The sequence below is a fragment of the Cherax quadricarinatus genome, unplaced genomic scaffold (assembly GCF_038502225.1).
Source record: "Cherax quadricarinatus isolate ZL_2023a unplaced genomic scaffold, ASM3850222v1 Contig3299, whole genome shotgun sequence".
Classification (NCBI taxonomy): Eukaryota; Metazoa; Arthropoda; class Malacostraca; order Decapoda; family Parastacidae; genus Cherax; species Cherax quadricarinatus.
This window is the reverse complement of record NW_027198325.1, coordinates 40,083-45,416: the sequence shown is the minus strand read 5'-3', so window position 1 is coordinate 45,416 and position 5,334 is coordinate 40,083. Positions and strand designations below refer to the sequence as shown.

Here is a 5,334-nt window from a genome sequence, read left to right as displayed (position 1 = left end):
CTCCACATTGCTGGATCAAACTTAAATACTTCACTTTCTCTAAGTGCTGTTTGAATCCTACGATTTCAGCACATCTCCTTGATTTTAAGTATAAAATATTCACTTAATTGAGACTAACGGTTTGAGGAACAGAACCCACAGTGTGAGGAACAGAACCCACAGTGTGAGGAGCTGAACCCACAGTGTGCGAAACAGAGACGCCACTGTGTAACAGAGATGCGCAGAGTTTGAAACAAACCCACAGTGTGAAACAGAGACCTGCAGTATGTGAAGCAGAGATCTATAATGTAACAGTGACCCAAAACGTGTGTAACAGAAACCCCGTCGTATGTGAAACAGAAATCCATAGAGTATTTAATAGAGACCAGCTATGTAACAGGCCCCACAGTGTGTGGAACAGATGCCCACATTGTGTTAAAGAAATACCTCTGGTGTGAGGAGCAGACACCCCATACTATGTGGTACAGAGACCCAGTGTGTGGAACAGATATCCACAATGTGGGGAACAGAGACCCCGAAGACCAAAAGTATGTGGGTGAGAAAGCCACAGTATGTGCAACATAGTCGACAGTCTGTGACAGACTCGGGTTACCTGAGGTCTGTCATTCCCAGCAACAGTCTGGGATCAAAACAAAGCAATACACACAATTCCTGCCAATTTCTTACCCTTGAATATCCCATAGTTTTGATGTTACTCTGAACAATGTCAATTTTGATGGGATTTAATTAAATTACCATCATTCCTGGAATAAATGAAACTTTACATAAAACACAATTTAATCTAATATGTAAGGCAGGGTATTTAAAATAAATAAATATTACTTGGATTATTTCAAATATAACTATGTATAAGGCAGAGAAATGCGTATCTCCAATACTGCGACAGAGTACCCAAGTCATACAATATGAGAGTGCCCAAGGCATACAATATGAGTGCCCAGGGCATACAATATGAGTGCCCAGGGCATACAGTATGAGAGTGCCCAGGGCATGCAATATGAGAGTGCCCAGGGCATGCAATATGAAAGTGCCCATGGCATACAGTATGAGAGTGCCCAGGGCATACAATAGTGTATTCGAGACATACGATAGACAGAGTGGCCGGGGCATATGATAAAGAGAGTGCCCAGTGAAATCAGTTTAGAGGCTACATGGGGCATACGATATAATGTAGTTAAAGTACATCTAAAACTTTGTGTGTGTGAAAGCGGTAAGGCCCATGAAATTTAAGTTAGTTATGCCTGGACCTTCATGTAAAGCAGTATCAACTGCTTCTAAGATGACAGGTTACGTCTAAATTCAACTATCACAGCAACAGAAGAGGAGCACCAAGAAACTGCTGTATCCACAACAGTTCACAAGAAAAACAATAATTCTTAAGATATTTAAGGAGATCATCTCTTCTCTACGCAAGTATAATATAATCCAACCACTAGATTGGCTGAGAGAGATAGGGAAACGGTGGGAAGGGGTTGCCACTACACTGTATATGATATATACACACACCAAAAAATTAATCTTCGGTTAAAGCCCTCTGGGTCTATAGCATAATATGCTGGATTAAAGTTAAGAAATGGAAACACAATTTAATATTTTACTTTTATTAACACATTGGCCGTTTCCCACCAAGGCAAGGTGAACCGAAAAAGAAGAAACACTTTCATCATTCACTCTATCAATGTCCAGTCAGAGGCGGACTGACAATACGGTTATAAAAATTGGAACATATCAACAACCCTCCTTCATAGTGCAGGCACTGTACTTCCCACCTCCAGGATTCAAGTCCAGCTAACTGGTTTCGATGAATCCCTTCATAAACTTTACTTTGCTCACACTCCAACAGCACGTCAGGTCATAAAAACTGCTAGTCCGCACTCGCTCTTAACATGCTCACCCACGCTTGCTGGAAGTCCAAGCCCCTCGTACACAAAACGTCCTTTATTCTCCCCCTTCAACCTTTCATAGGACGACCTCTACCTCGCCTTCCTTCTAACAGCATTTATATGCCTTCTAAGTCAATCTATTTTATTTAATTCTCTGTAATATCCGAACCACCTTAACCCTTCCTCTGAACTATAGATAATACTTCTAATCTCTAATCTTCTAATCTCCAAGCTATGCATTATATTCACACCATACATTGCCCTCAGACACGACATCTCTACTGCCTCCAGCTTTCTCCTTGTTACAACATTTACCACCCGTGTTTCACACCTATATAAGAGCGTTGGTGCTCCTATCATACATTCCCCTCTTTCCGTTCTTTGTCTCCACAGACTTTTCAGTGCTCCACTCATCTATTTCCCCTCATCAGTTGTATGATTCACCTCGTCTTTCATAGACCCATCTGCTGACAAGTCTATTCCCAAATATCTGAATACATTCACTTCCTCCATACTCCCTCCCTACAGTCTCACATCCAATCTTTCAAGACCTATTTTTTTATGTCATTCTCGTCACCTTGCTGATTTCTACATTCACTTTTAATTTCCTTTTTTACATATCCATCCAAATTCGTTCACAAACCTTTGTAACTTCTCTTCAGAATCTCCCGATAGCACAGTGTCATCAGCAAAGAGCAACTCTGACAACTCCCACTTTGTGTTAGATTCTTTATCTTTTAACCCCACACCTGTTGCCAACACCCGAGCATTCACTTCTCATACAGCCCCATCTATATATTGAACAACCATGATGACATCTCGCATCTCTAAGGCCTACTTTTACTGGGAAATAATTTCCCTCTCTCCTATATACTCTAACCTGAGCCTCACTATCCTTGTAACAACTCTACCGCTTTCAGTAACCTACCATCTATTCCATTCAAAAAATCGAAAAAATTAAAAAAATGAGTTAATCTTACCCAAAAATAGGTCAACAATCTGGCAACATCTTGGTGTATGTCTCGTCTCTGTACGATAATTAGGTAAAAAGTTATCGTAATTATAGTAATTGGGGTAATTACGTCATTATCGTGACTCACGCATACCTGTAGTTCGTTTATTGTAATTTTCTTGTCATTTTTAGTTTTTTCCGTAATTTTTTCTTATGTTTTTGTGCAAAATGCTTCAAATTACTCATTGGTAACTCTCATGGTGGCTGTAGCAAGGACCTCCACTCTCCACACCAACCTCAGTGTCGACCAAGGGTCAGGTAGAAGAGGACCTACGCTGCTTTGATTGACCGTGCAGCTCCCTTGGGACACGTATTTTCACCGTCAATTCTATACAGTTTTGCACCAAAATGCCGCGTAAGAAGAGTATTCACTCATTGAACATGAAGAGGACTGTGATGTTGAGGATGCAAAGACTGCGAATGAAGAAACCGCTAAAACAAGCAGCACCAGGCAGCAGGACGCCACGACGCCATTACTACCCTCTGACTCCTCAGAAAATGAAGAATTAGTTTCAGCTGGTGAACTTCTGAATACTTCTCCTGTGAAGGCATGTGCTAAGCAAAGCAAGGGAAAAAGGAAGAGTGTGGCCAGGAAGTCCGGGGCCACTCCAGATGTGGCCACCAAGTCCGGGGCCACACCAGATGTGGCCACCAAGTCCGGGGCCACACCAGATGTGGCCACCAAGTCCGGGGCCACACCAGATGTGGCCACCAAGTCCGGGGCCACACCAGATGTGGCCACCAAGTCCGGGGCCACACCAGATGTGGCCACCAAGTCCGGGGCCACACCAGATGTGGCCACTTCAAGTCGCAAACCTACAACATTGAGAAAGCGGAAACGAAGTGACGTATCTGTGGCCACCACCATCACCACTGTGGCCACATTGATGAAGCCTACGCCTATATATACATCTGTCGTCACCACACCCACAGTTGCGTATGTGACGACCTCACCATGTATGAGTGTAACCCCTGTGGCCACTGCAGATGTGGCCGCCCCAGTTGTGCCTAGTTCAGCTGTCGCCAGCACGTCGACAGCTGCTGACGCCAGCTGCTGACGCGAGTGCCAGTGCGAGTGCCAGTGATCGTGTGTCAAGAGTTCATGTGTCAAGTGCCACACGACGAGTATCCATGTATAAAAAGAAAAATCGTGTTGCTGTTGATAAGGAAATGATATGTATGGAAAATGATAGCTTTGCTGAAATTATATCATTTGTTCATTGTCCCTATTGTTTTTCTAAGAAGATCGAAGTTACATATTATAAACATCACCTAGAAACATTTGTGAATATGTCGTGTAAAGACTGTAAGATAATTTTTATGGAAAAGCCATATGGTATACGTAAGAAGCTGAATATTTTGACGGGTAGGATGGTTTATGCTGAAATGGTGGTTGGTGGTGGCTACTCGTCATTTTCTCGGAGAAATGCGTTGTGTAACCTACCTAGTCTGGGTCTAGAAATATTCAGCAGATATACAAGCATGATAACAAGGACATCCATTGAGTCTTGCAGGAAAATTCTTGATGAAACAAGGATAATCATTGGTGAGGAATATGCCAAATGTGGGATTTTACCAGACGCACGTGGTGTTCGTGACATTGACGTGACGTATGACGGCACCTGGCACATGAGGGCCATCATTCTAATTTTGGCATTGGTGTGGTCATTGATGCCTTGACAAAGCTAGCAGTGGACAAGAAGATGCAGACTGTCAGAACCAAAGTATGCAAGAGGAGGAAGAGGGCGGTGGACACCTCCTATGAGGCTGGAGGCCATTAGATGACCCATGTTCATACCTACTCTTCGTCAAAGGTAAATAATTCATGTGAATTTGTTGTTTATTTGTATGTATATGTTTATAAATATTGTATATATGTATATTTACATATATATTTTGTACATAATCATTGGTAATATGATGTTTAGTGTGTATTTCCTTTTTTCCAGTTTGATTTGCATGGACCGTCATGATTGGCCAATCTGCAAGGGACTTCAGGATGGATGGATCTGCATGGAACTTCAGAGATATGTTATAAATGCTCATTTCTACTCCTAATAAACATAAGAAGGCACAAGGAGTATTTTTACCCACCGTAAGCTAAGCCTCAATGTCTTACTCCATTTTTCTGGAAAGTCCATTTTTTGCAATTTTAGGGGGACTCCTCCCTTATTATTGAACCGATCTTTATCATTTTTACAGGATTTATTCAGGGAACATTGTTCTATAACTATGTACCTTTTGATAAAAATCCTTACCATTTTTGCATACCATGGGTGTAAAATGCAAAAATTGTCCTAACACGTGTCAAGGAATCTTCATTATTTTTTTTGGGTACTATAAAAGATTATATTGCATGATTGGTACATAGTACATCATCTGTTTGGCATTAATTAATAATTTCATGTTGCCAAAAATAACTTCGATATTGCCATATTG

At 41.6% G+C, this 5,334-nt stretch overlaps 1 long non-coding RNA gene across 1 annotated transcript; it reads left to right on the top strand.

Annotated features, from left to right (window-relative positions):
- Positions 1-3,980: 3,980 nt before the first annotated feature.
- On the top strand, positions 3,981-4,972 carry LOC128705233 (uncharacterized). Its single transcript, XR_008409678.2, has 2 exons — positions 3,981-4,709; positions 4,845-4,972. It is a non-coding gene; the product is annotated as an uncharacterized lncRNA (long non-coding RNA).
- Positions 4,973-5,334: the final 362 nt, after the last annotated feature.